This window comes from Brassica napus, chromosome C9 (assembly GCF_020379485.1).
Source record: "Brassica napus cultivar Da-Ae chromosome C9, Da-Ae, whole genome shotgun sequence".
Lineage (NCBI taxonomy): Eukaryota > Viridiplantae > Streptophyta > Magnoliopsida > Brassicales > Brassicaceae > Brassica > Brassica napus.
Genome location: NC_063452.1, coordinates 57,460,351 through 57,478,285, shown reverse-complemented (window position 1 = coordinate 57,478,285; position 17,935 = coordinate 57,460,351). Strand labels below are relative to the sequence as shown.

Genomic DNA, 17,935 nt, shown 5'->3' with positions numbered 1-17,935 from the left:
CAAAAAAACGCTTTTGCAAATTTTATATAATTTAATTAAAGTGGTGCAAATCTATATATATAATTGAAAACTCATGGGTACACCATTATTCTTTTGTATTTACCCAACATAAATATGAGTTTTAAAATTAATACTCATGGTTAACCCAATTAATCTTAGATGGGTAAAAGCTCAACCCATTATTAGTGGGATTGGGACTCATGGGTAATTACCCACGTTAACATCCCTAGTTATGTTTTCCATGTGTATGTTTCAAGTCATTTTGGTCCAATTCGCTTAAAAACTCTGTTCCTTAGCAAAAAAATATCTTTTTTTAGAAATTGTATGGTCATAATCTTGTGATTCGGTAAAAATCTGGCATAATCAGGTCAAAAATCATTGAAAACGGTTGAAAATAGAGGAATAACAGCGGTAGAACGCGGCACTTAGTTTCTGGTTCGACAGGCGAGAGGAAGAAGACAGAGACATTTTAGTAATTTGTGTTCATTAAAGAAAAAAGGTAAAAAAAACAGCAAAAAAAACGTCTTCCTCACTCGAATCCGGGTTATGTCACTGAAATTTAGGTACACAAACCGCTAGACAACGCTAAATAATTGGTAAACATATACATATAATTATATATATAACAATAACACACAAAACTAATCCCCGATTAATCTCCGATTTTTTCAGAACTCGCTAGGCACAACCCGAGCGTACGTACAGCGCCTAGCGAGTTTCCGAACAGTGACGAAAACACAGTAAATTTTTATTTTCTTTTATATGTACGAATTGGCAGGTATAATTTTCTTGAAGTATACGAGTCAAGATTATGTGGACATTTCTCAATTAGATGTTACGTATGCGGGGTCATCTCTTTTAATTTTCAGATTTTTGTTTATTTAATGGATTAATCTGGTTTACGTTTACACTCCATCAATATTCAAGATTCCATTTGAATTTTATAATAAAAATAAACCAGCAAATACATTTTAATCTCGGTATGTTACTATGATCAATAATGCAATGTTATTGGCCGACAAAAACAATGTTTTTGAAGCGAAAAAAAAAGTAACTTCACAGAGACAAGTCTTGAAATTGTAGCAAGGAAGATGTGGAGCCAACCACACGTGATATTCGCGTGACTGCATGCTTATTGTTCGGCATAATCCAGACAACCTTTGTTTATTTTGTCTCCTGACTAATACTGATGTGATTAATTTTCTTATTGATGTTTTGTTGCAAAATTATTACTGACTAATGTAACTGTGAACTTGAACATAATTTTAGTATCATTATGCAGTATCTTTTCCTTGGATTAATCAAAGATTATGTCCGTAATTAAAAACACTGCAGGTTCAACGCATCAAGTACTAGTTTCGTTTCTGTACTGTAATAGTACAAGTTTGGTTTACGAACCATGATTATAGACTTTATAGTAGGGTGATTAGTTTCTGTTTTATGAAGCATCCGATATCTTGGAATTAGTGATTTTATTTTGGGCCCCTCGTGTATATTGATACCAACCTTGTTATATATTCCTCTCTTATTATTAACTACTCCCTCCGTTTCATAATACATGATGTTATTCCTTATTGCACAAAGATTAAGAAATTTAATTTTCTCTAAAAAGTGGTTTAAAAACTATAATTTAAAAATCATCCAACCAATTACAGAAATGACTACAACATCTAATTTGCTACACAGTTTTCAATAAAGTTAAAAATAATATAAAAATATCAAAACATCATCTATTTTGAAACAACAAAAATCTTCTAAAACATCATCTATTATGAAACGGAGTGAGTATAGGACTTGGTATGTGATAAATGTTTACATTAATATGAACAATTATAGAGAAACAGAAACGTTGATTTAGAATTTGTTCATACATAATACTTCGAAGATGTTTATATATTTCATGGGCCTATAGAAAACTAATATACATCAATGTTTCGATTAGCTACACATACTGAGAAATTATTCAGAAATTAGTAACAGTCAAAATCTAATCCCACAAAACTAACTCCTAGTCCATTAATTGGCACATTGTTTGTTATGCGATCAAAACTACTAATAATAAAATTCTAACCACATCTCATAATTATGAGATCAAAATCTTTTATATATAAAGAAGACCTTGAATCACTCCCATCCTATCCACGTCAGCGTCCACATCATCAATTCGGTTCATGACGTCTCGCCACGTGTCCATGACCCTCAACACACACCGTATCAATAACTTGATGACATCTTGGGCTTTGCTCGCATGCATGTTGAGTGATCTGGTGAATTGTCCGACCCAAAATAAAAAGAAGGCGATGTCTCTCAAAACCTAATACGGCTTTGGAGAAAACACGCAGATCGACTTTCTCTTCGTGCGGCCGGAGACGATGACGTTTGAGCTCCATCTCATGCCTGAAACTGTCCATTTATTGCTTCATTTTCAATCGCATTAATTCTCTCATCCATGATGTGTCTTTGAAGCGCTGATTAGATCTCAGAGGCGGTGTGTGTTCAAAATAAATATGTGTGAGATTTTTTCCTTGAACTCATCCTCTCTTCGCAATTCTTATATTTCCACACATAGATTTCGATATGGCTAATTCGAGGGGATTTTCTCTGATTTGAAGTCCGGTAAGTGTTCGTCCGTCGTCGAGGCTCGGCTCCTGCTTACACCGTTCAGACTTACAAGCAACAAGCATAAACTACTTACGCATCACCTTTAGATACGTCAGCTTCGTATGTTCTTTTCGCTAACATGAAACAGGACGTTACTCAAACTCAAACACAGCGGAGGTGCGTCTTTAACACTCTTCTCAATGAGCAAGTTTCTACTTTTTTGAATCCTTTACCTGTTTAACCTACATGTGTTTTGGGTTAGACTTATTGTTCTTGATTATCCATTCATATAAGCTTTTGAACGGGTTGTCTTATTGGATTCAGGGCATCATTTAATGGTACTGGTCTAGCAGCAATGTTGTGTTCTTGGATGCTTTAGAAATTCAGATCTATTGGTGTTTGATTTTAACAGGGAAATCGAGAAAATGTAGAAATTCAGATCGCAGATTACATATACCATGCTTTTGATCAGGTGAGTGTTCTCATCTTTAAAAAATGGCTTTTCTCTTTTAAGATTGATAAGTGGAAGCTTGATCAAGAGAAAGCATGGCTTTTTTCTCTGTCATGAAAATTGGTTTATTAAGTCATCTCTGTTTTAACATAACATTTGAAGCTTGATCGCGGTTACTAAAAATCTTTTAGAGTCTTCACCATCAATGATTCGATGCTTTTGCTTAAAGGGTTTGGCTCTATTTCTCATACTTTGTCTCTGCTTTCGAGTAATCTATGCAATGCTTTCCGAGTACTATTGAGCATCCATTAATATGATCTGAAATCATAATCTTTCATTTTTCCATGATTGATGATACATTGTGTTTTGTAAACTCAGAGAGTTAGAGAATTATCTAGCCACCCATATTTTCTGAGATACTCTGCTCCAATCTCAAAGAGGAAGAAGAAGAAGAAAAAGAAGAAGATGAAAAGAGTAAAAGGAAGAAGAGGAAACACGAGTCTGATCGGAAAATAGTCCAATCTCAAAATCGTTAAAGGCTTTTTGTGAAAGTTCCAAAAATGGTAAATCAACAGCTTTATTTCTCTTAGTTCAAGGCTGGTTGGTGGAGAACCGGGAAGGTCAAGAAAGATGGAGAGCTGATGAGAGTTGATCTTCTATTGGTTGATGGAAAAGTAAGGACTAAGGAGGATTACTTGCTGATTTTTTCTTTACAATATCTGAAATTATTTTTAGAGATATTTTTGGAACCATTGCCTAAAGATCGTTTTGTTTGTTTTGGTGGGAGTTGATTTGTTACTACAGTGAACATTGGGTGGTTTTCTTATACAAAGCGATGGTGTTTTAGGCTTTGAGGAATGTTTATCTGATTTACATAAATGAATTAGTCTGAGAGCAAATTTCAGATCGCCCAGCGCATAGACATCTTCACCGAAGAACATACATAGTGGGTCACAAAGTTGAATGGCATAACCACAAATTCTCTGTTGTTTCTGTGTAGCTCCCTTTGATTTAGTGCTCATTGTATAGAGAGCTTCTGAGTTCTTCCAAAGCTCATCCTATAATTCAGCAAAAACAAACGAATACAAAAACACTAGCAATCCATTTTTCTAATCAATATTTTATTTTCCTTCCAAAAATTAAAATCATTTTCTTTCAACAAATGATATTTTGGTGAATTTACATAATATAATTCGTTTTTTTGAAAATAACAGATAATTCCTTTATTATATTGATTTTTACATTTCATTAAACCAACTTTAACCAAAAATTGATTTTCACATTATTTTTTAGTTACCAAAATCAAGCTTAAAATTAATTAAAAAAAACAAAAGTTGCAAACCACAATCAAGGATTCAATCATAATTAAAACATAACTTTTTTGAAAGTTTTAAAACTAAAAATAACAAGAAATAAGCAATAGCTTTTTAATATAAATTAATATAATATAAAAACAGAAATTTCAAAGATAGATAAAGAACATTAAGAAAAACAAAAACCAACGATATTTTTCTATGTTTATTGAACTTATTCTAACAAAAAAACAGAAATAAGAATCTCATATATTTTCTTCTATTTTAGTAACAAAGCTGAAGCTCGGAGAAATTAATAAACAAAATAGTTGAACCACACCCGATGATTATTACATAATCAAAACAAAGATTTAGACAATCAGTTAGAAATAAAATATAAAATATATATATTAAAACAATTTGGTAAAAGTACATAATATATTTTAAAGTTGCTTCCCCCTTATGCTATCCACGTCAGTAATTCGAGTCTTGAGAAACCGACACGTGTCTGCGTCCAAAACGCGGCGTTTCATTAACTTGGAGTTATAGATCGTGTGGGATTTTGGTGTAACTCATAAACATGCGGGAATATTGTTGTGTGGGCTTTAGATCAAATTAAAAATAATACTTTTAACAGTATACTTTTATATTTTAATAAACAAATAATGTCATGTTCTTCGTCTTATGAATACGTTAGGGCCTAAAATACGTCATAAAACAGCTCTTATGATATTGTTGATATTCAATCTAATCATATCGGTATGAAAAATTAATGTAAATCAACAGAACCAAGTACGATGATTTTAATTGGATTTGTGTCGAAAATACAATAAAATATTTTTATTTATTTTAATGTGTAAAATAACCCTTAAAAACCAAAAAAACTAGATGAACCAATAGGTTTATAGTATATTAGTGAACGTACATATAAAATGTATAATATTATATAGTGAATGCAAAATTGAATTTACTAATTTGATATACATATACTGAGCATTAAACATATGAATAATGTTTTAACAAAAATAAACATATGAATAATTATTTGCTTTACCCATTTATATCAATTTATTTTTTAAGGTCCATGATTTCACGATAAATAGTGCTCCTATAATTATTTGCTTTACCCATTATATCAATTTATTTTTTAAGGTCCATGATTTCATGATAAATAGTGCTCGTAACTTATTTTTTTTTCATATAATAGCACAAACATATTATTATATATTACTCCTACTTAGCTATTTGAATAAACGAACACTATGATATTTGAAAATTTTGAATGATTCCCTTTGTACGTTAAGCAGTTTTATTTCAAAGTATTAATACACCAATGCAAAAATATATTTTGCAAGATAATTACACGCATCTGCAGCATAAGCTCTTTATTACATACGAGCATGAATTCTATAAAAAAAGTCCATGCAATATTATCATTTAATTTAAATATATTGTTAATTCATAACGAAAGTTTCCACAGTATTAATAACTTCTAAATTAATAGTAAAACCTATCTAATAAATTCTAAACTTATTTAATAATGATAGACCCTATTCAATTTAGAGTGGTAGGAAAGTTGAAGTATGACTTTCATTAGAAGAAAACTATCACATTTTAACTAAAACACACACAGGCCAATCTACTCTCACTAACAAAAAATTGTTTTGGCTTAGATAATGTAAGTTTTTCCTTAACATATTTCTCTGGCATAATCATTGCATAATTATATGCGGACATCATTAATCTTATTATATTAGATTGTTCTTCATAGAATAATAAAAGTTACTGTCATTTTAATTCAGTCCAAATATATTTATTAAAAATAACAACATAATCTCTGAATTTTATTTATTTATTTTGTTTATAATATCATTTTTAATTTACAATTTTTTTTTAAAAAACGTTACATAAAATTAATGTAAATTCACGTAAAATAGTTTTTTTTTCTAACTTCCTTCCAGGTCGACCGTAGTTACTTATATAGTTATACTCAAATCCTTATCCCATATCAACTCTTACTTATTGGGCTTTTATGCGCTCTAGGTGTCATAATAGATGTGACCATACTTTCCTTTTTCAACAACCGCATATTAAAGTCTGAACGTGGAATTTGCATAGTATCTTTAACAAAGAGATATAGGGATGAGTATCCAATTATTAAAAATAAAGAAAAAAATAAAGAGAAAAAGAGAGAAAACGTGAAAAAGATCTTAAAAGTGAGAGGTTTAGAACTTCATTGTCCAAATGTCAATCATTTACTGGTTTGGCTTTTAAAAACAAAAACAAATTTAATTAAATAATTAAGTTTTATTAAAAAATTTATATTTTGTTGTTTTAAGCAATCCATATGGGTTGACGCAATTAAAGATGCTCTAATGATTTAGGTTTTCTATTAAATATGAGAATTTGTTATAAATCATATTGTAGATGTACATAACCGGTTCAATGCTAGAGAGAGAGAGAGTCGACCGTTAGGAGAGAGAATCGACCGTTAGGAGGGAGAGAGAAAATCATCATCTTGCATTTTCCTTGTTAGATTATGATTTGTACTCTTTCCATATTGGTATTTCCTTTCTTTAGTCTTTCCATTATTCTATGACGGTGTAATTCTCTATATAAAAAGGGCTTTATGTTTATGTGAATAATACAGAAACATAGATTATATTCTCTAGTTTCACAACACGTTATCAGCACGATAGAATCTAAATCCCTAAGCTAAAACAAACCGCCTAAAACCCTAACCCTAATCGGCGAACATCCTTACCGGCGAACCATCCTAATCCCGATCGCGAAACCTTACATCCCGATCCTTGTTTGCAATCTGTTCCCGATCAGCTTCAGCTCAAGGCGTTCCTGATCCTAGCTCAGACGATCTCGGCTTGTTCAACCTCAGCTCGCAAACAAGACGATCTCAGACAGCTCGCGGACAGATCGCGACCCGATCAGCACGTTGGACAGCTCGTGTTCCCGATCTCAGCAATCAGACAGCTCGCGACAATATCAGCTCGCGTTCCGATCAGTTCCAGCTCGCGGTTCAACTCTTTGGTGGTCCATTCAACCCTACTTGAGGTTAAGGTAATTCGAAACCTTAAAGAGAACCCATAATCGAATTTGATTGTTTGATAAGAATCGAAACCATAAAAACTACAAACCCTAATAGTATGATCTAATGTTGAAATCAAAACCATAGGGTAATAGATCAAAACCCCAATGAGTAAATCGAAGCTCATAATCATAAGTTCGATAGCCCAAACCCTAATCGAGATTGATTGTTTGATCAATTAAAATCGAAACCTTAATGGTTTTGAATCTCAAAATCCCAATGATCTAAGATCAAAATCGAAACCCTAATATCCATAATCTTAGCCGCATACATGCTTATTGCATGAATGCATGAATGTATGAAATCGATTTTATTTAAAACCATAATACTAAAACACATTCGATTTTATAAACCCTAATTGGAAATCAAATTAATTGATTGAATGAATTAAAATCGAAACCCTAATCTAATGCTTTGAATCGAAATTGATTGTTTGAATGATTGTATGTTTGGATATAGTATGCTAGTCTTGATTAATTAAAACTGTATTGAATTTGATCACATAGAAATCGATTGCTAGGATTGATAATCTCATTCTTGAATTTGGTTGTTTGAATTGATAAAACCGATTGAATGATTTTCAAATTGAAGTCGTATTGATTGTTTGATCGAAACCCTAATGTTTTGAAATTAAAATCGAATACTATCTTGTTTGATTGATTAAAACCGAATGCTTGAATTGAAATAGAAATCGCTTGCTAGGTTAAATGATTTATGCATTCTCGTCTTGATAATGATCTGGCTAGTATTGATAGTTTTCATACATTCTCGAATGAACCCTAATTGTTGCATTGCTCGACTGATTGATTGCAATTACACATTGAACTCTTAGAAAACCGTTTGCTAAGATTGAAAACGAATAACCACTGTATTGATTGCATTGAAACCGTTTGCTAAGATTGTAGCCGTGCAGCTTGTTTGCATCATGCATGCATAATAGTACGAACTGATTGCATATAGAATCTGAATGCTAAGATTGAACATGTATGCATCATATACGAATGAACTATTTGCATCATACCTAGAATACGAATTGCTTGAGCATATTGATTGCATTCGCTTGAACATTTTTAAATCTAAATTATGAAACATATGATTTCAGATGTCGAAAATCAACAACTTGGATTTTGCTGTCCTAAGTCTCTCTGGAGATAATTACTTGCAATGGGCACTTGATGCTAAGATCATCTTAAAATCCAAAGGACTCGGTGAATGTATCACCGAGGGCAATAATGCAAGTGAGAAAGATAGATACAGTGCGATATTAATGATACGCCATCATCTTATTGAGAGTCTCAAAGATCAGTATTTGACTATTGAGAATCCTCTAGACCTTTTGACAGAGTTGAAAACGAGATATGATCACCAGAGAACAGTGTTATTACCAAAGGCTATTTATGATTGGAGGAATCTCAGAATCCAGGACTTCAAGTCTGTGGACGAGTATAACTCGGCCCTGTTTAAAATAGTTTCAAAATTGAAATTGTGTGTTGAGGATATAACGGATAAGGATATGCTTGAGAAAACCTTTTCCACCTTCCACACAAGCAATGTGTTGTTACAACAACAGTACCGTGAGAAGGGCTTCACAACTTATGCTAATCTGATCTCTTGTCTCTTGCTCGCTGAGCAGAACAATGAACTGTTGATGAGAAACAGTGAATTGAGACCTCCTGGAGCAAACCCATTACCTGAGGCACATGCGACCGTAGAGGCTAAGAAAGAGTCGAACCTTGTCCAGAGTGATAGCCAACAAAACCGTGGTCGTGGAAAATGGCATGGGCGTGGTGGTCGAGGCTGAAACTCATTTGGTCGAGGCCGAGGCAACTCATATGGCCGTGGCTCCTATGGAGGCCGTGGACATGGCCGAGGCCGTGGTACATCTTTCAAGCCACAAAACTCGACCAAATTCGTGTGCCATAGATGTGGTATGGATAATCATTGGGCTAAGACATGTAGGACTCCCAAACATCTCGTTGACCTCTACCAAGAGAGTTTGAAAAGGAAGAATCCTGAAGCTCATATGACTTATCAAGATGGTGAAGATGATTTCATTCATGAACGAGACGATCTTATGGATTATGAAACTTCATATTGTTTAAAAGAATGAAGTTGAATTCGACATCTATGTTTTCGTGCTCTTTGCTTTATGTTTTCTATGTTTTGATTGCTTTGAACTTATTTTATTAATGAATGAAAGTTTTTATATGAAGTATCTAAAGTATCATTCCGGGTATAGCCAGTCTCATAGAGGGCTACGGCCAGGCTAACATCATGTTGCCTAAGGGTACACATCTAGAGATATCTGATGCATTGTATTCACCCAGCTCTAAGAGAAGCCTATTGAGCTTTAAAGACATTCAAATGAATGACTTTCATATTTAGACTAAGGGCAAAGGAAACAAAGAGTTCCTTCAGATCATAGTGATCGGCCAAGGCTATAAGAAAGTCCTAGAGTCTATACATGCGCTCTCTACTAGCCTTTTACTATGCTAAGGTCGGAATGATAGAGACCAATGCTGGTGAGTTCACGTCCCAAGCGTTTAATGATTATTGTATGTCCATGGGGGTAAGTGTGGAACACTCTGTGGCACATGTACATACACAGAACGGCTTGGCCGAATCATTCATAAAACGAATTCAGCTAATAGCTAGACCATTGCTTATGAGGTCTAAGCTTCCGGCCCATGAGCAAGGGCAGTTGGCGGGGAAGAATTAAGATATCCAAGTGGCCGAACTGATTCGCATAAGACCGTCTAGTGAACATAGATATTCCCCATTACAATTGCTTACGGGTCATGAGCCAGACATATCCCATCTTAAGACATTTGGATGTGCCGTCTATGTGCCAATTGCACCACCACAGAGAACAAAGATGGGACCTCAAAGGAGGATGGGGATATATGTTGGATATGATTCTTCCACGATTATTAAGTACCTTGAGCTAACTACGGGTGATTTATTTAAGGCCAGGTATGCGGATTGTCATTTCGATGAATCCAAACATCCAACATTATGGGAAGATAGCAATAAGCTGGTAAAAAAAGATTACATGGAATCAAATATCCTCAGGAATGTGATTTAGAAGTCCAAAAGATTATACATTTACAAAAGCTAGCTAATCAAGTGCCAGATTCCTTTGCTGACCCGAAAAAAGTGACGAAGTCATATATACCAGCTGCTAATGCACCAGTCAGAATTGATGTTCAAGAGGGACACAATCAAGTTGCTACAGAGTCTAGACAACGTTTGAAACGTGGTAGACCAATAGGTTCCAAAGATAAGAACCCTCGGAAAACTAAGAAAGATGCAGAGAATGAAACCGAGGTTGTTGAAACCCTAGACACGACCGCAGCCGTTCCTAAATACCGGGACTTAACAGCGGCCGATCCCAAAACCTTAATAGCGATCGCGGCCGATCATGAATGCTTAGATGCGGCCGGCCCTGATGTATCTAATACTGATTCTTAGGACGCCAAGATTCAAGGTACTGAAGGTCCTGATAATAATGATATCTCAATAAACTATATCTTGTCTGGGATACAATGGAACATAAAGAATGTCGACATTGATGATCTATTTTCATACAAAGTAGCACTTGAGCTTATGGATTTGAATAAGGATCATGAACCCACGTCTATTTATGAGTGCACTCAACGATCAGATTGGATCAAATGGAAAGAAGCTATAAACGTGGAGTTAAACTCTTTAAAGAAGAAAGATGTCTTTGGACCAATAGTCCGGACACCTTATGATGTTAAACCAGTCGGCTATAAGTGGGTCTTTGTGAGAAAAAGAAACGAACACGGTGAGGTCGTTAGATATAAAACACGGCTTGGTGCACAAGGATTCTCACAGAGACCAGGAATAAATTATGAGGAGACATACTCCCCTGTGGTGGATGCTACTACTTTTAGATTCCTGATAAATCTGGCTATAAGAGAGAAATTAGACTTGCGGTTAATGGATGTTGTAACTGCATACTTATATGGGCCACTGGATAACGAGATTTATATGAAAGTAGCAGAGGGTATAGAGTTGAAAAACAAATCGAGTACTCGAGAACAACACTGTATAAAGTTGAATAAGTCACTTTATGACAATCAGGCCGAATGTGGTACAATAGGTTAAGTGAGTACCTAGAGAGAGAAGGATACAAGAATGATCCGATCAGCTCTTGTATCTTTATAAAGAAATTCGGCCAGGGCTTTGTGATTATAGCAGTATATGTTGATGATTTGAATATCCTAGGAACCTCTGGAGAGATCTCCCAAACAGTTGAATATCTTAAGAAAGAATTTGAGATGAAAGATCTTGGAAAAATAAAGTTTTGTTTGGGATTACAGCTTGAGTACATAAGAGATGGAATCCTTGTGCATCAAATGGCATATACAGAAAAAGTACTCAAGAGATTCAATATGGCCGAGTCTCACCCATTGTCTAGCCCCATGGTTGTGAGGTCTCTAGGCTTGGACACTGATCCGTTCCGTCCTATGATGGACGATGAAGATGTCCTAGGTCCCGAAGTGTCATATCTCAGTGCCATAGGAGCTTTGATGTATCTGTCTAGTCACACACGACCAGATATATGTTTTGCCGTGAATCTATTGTCTATATTAAGCTCTTGTCCAACCCAAAGGCACTTGAACAGGATTAAACATGTTTTTCGTTACCTGCAAGGAACGAAAGACTTGAGTTTATTTTCTACTAACCAAAACAAAGAAGGTTTAGTTGATTTTGCTGATGCAGGTTATCTTTCGGATCCACACAATGCTCGATCACAGACATGCTATGTTTTCACATATGGTGGAGCGACCATATCATGGCGTTCCATGAAGCAGACGATCGCGGCCACATCTTCAAACCATTCGGAGATCTTTGATGTTCATGAGGCCAGCCGCGAGTTGTTCAGAACAGGGGGAGTAATACGTGTTGTACTCTTTTTCCTTCATCATGGTTTTGTCCCACTGGGTTTTCCTGGTAAGGTTTTAATGAGACAACATCTAAAGCGTATTACAATCCCTGTATGGTTATGACATCCAAGGGGGAGTGTTATAAATCATATTGTGGATGTCAATAACCGGCCCGGTTCATAACCAGCCCAATGCTAGAGAAAGAGAGAGTCGACCATGAGGAGAGAGAGAGAATCGGCATCTTGCATTTTCATTATTAGATTATGATTTGTACTCTTTCCATCTTTGTATTTCCTTTCTTTAGTCTTTCCAATATTCTATGACTGTGTAATTCCCTATATATAAATGACTCATTATGTTTATGAATAATACAGAAACATAGATTTCATTCTCTAGTTTCACATCAGAATTTATTTTATTAGACCTTTCTTAGTTTTATAATATAAAATAAATTGAATATTTTAAACAAATAAATATCTGCTATTATTTTAACTAAAGTGAATTAAAATGTTAATCAGCCTATATACATATGTTATATTCAATCATCCACAAGACTTTTCAAAATCTTCACGGGGTCAAAGAAATAAGTTTTCATGTGGATATGTACTTTTTTTTTTTTGATCGAATCATGTGGATATGTACTTCTGTAATCACAACCGGTCTTAATCCCAGCACACTATGCAATAGGTTACGGTATTTATTTTTTCAAAAAAATATTAAAGTAAAACGATTTTTTTTCTCTAACTTGCCGTTTTTAGGTCGATTCTTCCTTTATTAAATCTAATTTTGTTATCACATTGGATATGACAATATTGAGTGCCTTAATTTTGTGAAGTATCTTTTTGTTACAAAAAGTTTATAAAAACTGTCCATACTCATAAAATACTAAGTGATATGGGGCATTTTAAAAACTTTTTTGTAACAAAAAGACAACTTAAAAACTTTTTAAAGACTTATAAACGGGATAAATAAAATAAAATTTCACATGGAAATGTACTACCTCCTGCAATAAATCTAGTTTTATGACTTTATCACATTGGAAAAGCGGTTCGTAACTACCACACTGCATAGGCAAAAAGAGAAACAGTCATGATTAGTACTGCAAAACACCAAAAAAAGAAACAATCGACTAAAATTTGAATTTCGTGGGTAAAAGTTTTTAGAGATGAACAGAAAAATAGACAAAATAAAAGACAAGAAGTGAGATGATAAATAATTACAAACTTTTAAAATCGGAAAATAAATAATACAGAAAATACTCTGCACGAATAAAAAGAAAAGACAAACATTATATATTAATGAATCATTTTTTTTTCATATTTCACCAGTCACAGGTGATACCTACATTTGCATGCATCGTCTGCTCCCACCACAATCATTAGTTTCTAACTTTCTTTTATGGGCCCCTTGCTAAGTTGCTTAACCGGTCCAACCCCAATAGCTGTACTCGGTCGGATTTTATATTCCTTCAATCCAAAAGCTTGAAACAAGAAAAAAGACAAAAAAAAGGTTTGAAACTGTTATAAGATAAACTTTGAAATGATACTCCACTCCTTTACCAATTCAAGCACTATGATCATCTACTCATCAAACACTATGATCACTCACTCATTTACCAAATTAAGCATCATCTTTGTTATTTTATGTATTGTTGTTCACTATAAATACCATCACTCATCTCACTCTTTTGTACACCATAAACAAGAACAAGAGTTTATAATCAAAGAACCATTACATCTTCTTCTTCTTCTTCCTTATAATAAACTTTCTCCCTTATACTAGTGTTATTTGCTTCCTACGGGTATCAAATTCTACTCTTATTTAAATTTCTCGATACTATAAATTATAAGTTATTTCTTAACACGTTATCAGCACGATCGTTCTGCAATTCGGTAAAATTTATTGTATCATATATACTCTGCTATAATGGTCGGTATACCGCCTGTACTATTATTTATATTATGTTATAATGGCCGGAATACCGCCTATATTATTTATTAATATTTTAATTAATTTATTGGTCGGCCGAGCCGCCTTATATTCTATTTATTGTTAACTGGACGGCCGAGCCGCCTTTATTTTCTGTTTGTTGTTAACTGGACGGCCGAGCCGCCTTTATTTTCTGTTTGTTGTTAACTGGTCGGCTGAGCCACCTTATATTTTGTTTATTGCTAATTGGTCGGCCGAGCCGCCGTATAATTTATTTATTATTCTGCATTGACCGGCTGAGCCGTCGCATAATTTATTATCATAACAAAAAAATATTTATTCACCATAATTTTTATTTTTTTTTTGAAATTTAATAGATTTGATTGATCGTTTAATACGATATTTTCAGACTGATTTTCGGTGCACTCGATTTAACCCCAACGGTCACAAAGAAAAATTTTCAAAAATTTCCCCTTTCTCCAACGGTCATGAACAGTGATTTTCATCTATAAATACAACTCATTTTCACTCCATTTCATCATCCAAAACATTTTATCTTCTCTCAAAAAAAAAAAAAAAAAAATTTCAAATCGTTCTCCTCCGATTTTTTCATTTCAAGAAAGATGATTCGCGCACTTTTGTTTTTATGTGCCATTTTTATTTGTGTTTCTATTTATGGTTTATTCGTTGGAGAATTTACTCCGAGTGAATTTAAGATGAATATCGGTTTAATTTTCTTTACATCGCTTCTCCTTGTAATTGCTTGCATGATTAATATAAATGGTTCATTTTAAAATTGCGAAATACTATAGTCATATGACATATAATATATTAACCATGACTAATGGTTGTCCATATGCTAAAACGCATCGATCGATGGGTTTATGGGCTATAACGCATCGATCGATGGATCTGCTAAAACGACTTTGTTTAATTTAATTCTACACACTGTAATGTGTATCGCTTATTGTTAATTGGTTTGGTTCGGTTAACACTCCAAACAGAAAACACCTTTATAACTTGTAGTTGCGTTACCGATTTGCTCATCTATTCATTGAACCATGCACATGCACACATGTGTCACCAATATGCTTGTTTGATAATAATACGTTTGGTCAAAGTTATAATACTAAATTGGTTTGTTCAGAAAATAATATGTTTGAATTGGTTTGGATAACCATTGGTTTATATGGTTCATGCTCTAAATAATTGAGAATCATTAATTAATATTTGCAATATAATCTTTGATTGGTATGATTGTTTGGTTTTAAAATCTTGAGCACTAATGAACTTGATATCATTAATAATCATCAACGCTTGTCTATATGTAAGAATAATAGAAATTTGATGAATTAAATTTTGCTTATTATACTTTAATATTCTTCATGGTTTAATGGTATTAAGGAAACATACTTTATGATTCATGGTCTTACATCATAAAAGAAATTATTTGTAATCGGTTAGTTTTGTAGTCGATTAGTCTTTGGTCTAATATCATAAAAGAATTTGGATTATATGTTGATATTTACTAATGTAATGGCCATGTTTATATGAGCAAAATTTAAAGTTTTCAGGATTGTGTATTCTCTCGGAAAGATATGTACAAGTTATCAGCCAATTCAGAAACGTGAACAGCTGAAACTTTCATCGCCGATATACTTCTGTTTATAAGATAAGTATTTTTATGCTTTATATACAAGTTTAACAAACTTGATTAGATAAATCAATTTGCATGAAGTTAGCAGTGATATAAATTTGTTCATTAAATTGATTGATAGGTTAAACTTTGTTAAATAGCATGAGAGTAATAATATAGTCTATATAATAATTACTATGAAAATTTTATTTATTTTCTGATATAATAAGACACCTTTGTTAATACATATTTATATATATTTGAAATATTTTGATTTTATTACCATTTATATTGAGGATTTTAAGTTTAAAGCTTGACTCTAAAAGATCCATAAGTTTTGGAAGATAATATATATAAAAAAGGTATTATCACCTGAAGTGATTACCTAAAGCTCATTTTGTATTTTGCATTTAAAGATTACAAGACCTGAAGTCTGTAAATAAAGCCAACTATGTTGGATGTTAAGTTTAAAAGTAAAATTTCTTCAAGAAATTTTTTTATGATGCATATATATTGAAAAATATCTATTGATAAATCACGTCTAGTTGATTATGATTCATTCTCCTGAAGAGAATATGACATTTAAAAAACTCATAAATAGTGGTTTTAGACGTGAGCATAAATGATGTCAAGGTCCAAAGAGTTTCTTTATAGAACTCATACTCTCACTTAAAGTTGAGAAAATAAACATGGTAATAAAGAAAAGAAATTATGAATTCATCTGAAGATGAAAGAAAATTTATTGTGTGTATAATACAAGGTAGTAAAAACTTATAGAATGCTTAAAAAGAGGATATATATGATGCTCCAGAAGTGTACATAGTATTACTGCACATAAAAATTCAATTTAAAGTTCTTAAGAATGCAATTTAAAGTTCTTAAGGTATTGTATTTTTATAAGTATCAAAAGTTAAAAATACATAACCCATGTAGGATATGTTGTTGATTAAGAAAATGAGATACATTCGAGATTGATAAACCTGTAGTATTATCATCTCGAGGGGAAGAGTTAAAGAATCTCACTTTTTATGATAAGTCAAACATCTAGAAGATTATGTTTACACTAAAACTAAGATTGATGAATTTTTCTCAAAGTAAATCCATGAGATTTTGAGACACTTATGTTGAGACAATAAGCAAACGAAACGATATATACATTTCAATCAGAAATAATCCTCAAAGCAGTATAAGTATTTTAGAGAAAATATCTACAGCCTCTTATATATTGTACTACACAAAGATTAGTATAATGAAAATAAATGTATAGTAAACTAGAAGTTTACATTTGGCATGAATCAGTTAGACCATTTTGGTTCATTAATAATGCGAATATATACTTAAAGGTCATATGCATAGTCATATGCATAGTCATATAAGAACCAGAAGATTCTTCCGAATGATTTGACATATATTGCTTACCCATAAGATAAAAGGGTAATATGGTTTTCACTAGCCAAAATAAGATATTGGCATAAATAACGAAGATGTTAGTGGACTGATCACCCACTATGCATTTTTATAATATTGGTGAATTCACTTCTTAAAGTCTTTAACGACTATAGCACATTCACTGAGATAAGTGCTAAACATTTTGAGCAACACTGGTTCGCATCAAGCCAATAAATATTCACTAGTTCTCCCTATCATTGGTATAGGATCAGAAACCAATCATTTTCATCTAAGAATGTTGGATGTTGCTCCGCCACAGAGCTTCAAATGAAGATGTGTTTTCAAATGAGGTTGGAAATATATGTTGGATATAAATCTCTATTGACACTTAAGAATCCAGAGCCATCCCCGAAAAATATAAGTAAGGCTATACATGAATTCTAAAAGTGAGTTAGTACTTCCAACATAAGGGGGAGAAAATAAACAGCTGGAAAAGAAAATAAGTTGAAATGAATTATCATTGATCCTCGGGCTAAACACAATGTGAAATAGAAGTCCAAAAGATAATTCATTTCAAAACTTACTAAAGCAGTTGCCAGACACGACCCATATAAATATAGT

General features: G+C 33.1%; 1 long non-coding RNA gene across 2 annotated transcripts; it reads left to right on the top strand.

Annotated features, from left to right (window-relative positions):
* The first annotated feature begins 954 nt into the window (after positions 1-954).
* LOC125593104 lies at positions 955-4,040 on the top strand. Of its 2 annotated transcripts, XR_007329015.1 has the most exons (3): positions 955-2,778; positions 2,926-3,073; positions 3,431-4,040. It is a non-coding gene; the product is annotated as an uncharacterized LOC125593104 (long non-coding RNA). The 2 variants fall into 2 exon arrangements; XR_007329014.1 differs by lacking the exon at positions 955-2,778 and having other exon boundaries at positions 2,791-3,073.
* Positions 4,041-17,935: the final 13,895 nt, after the last annotated feature.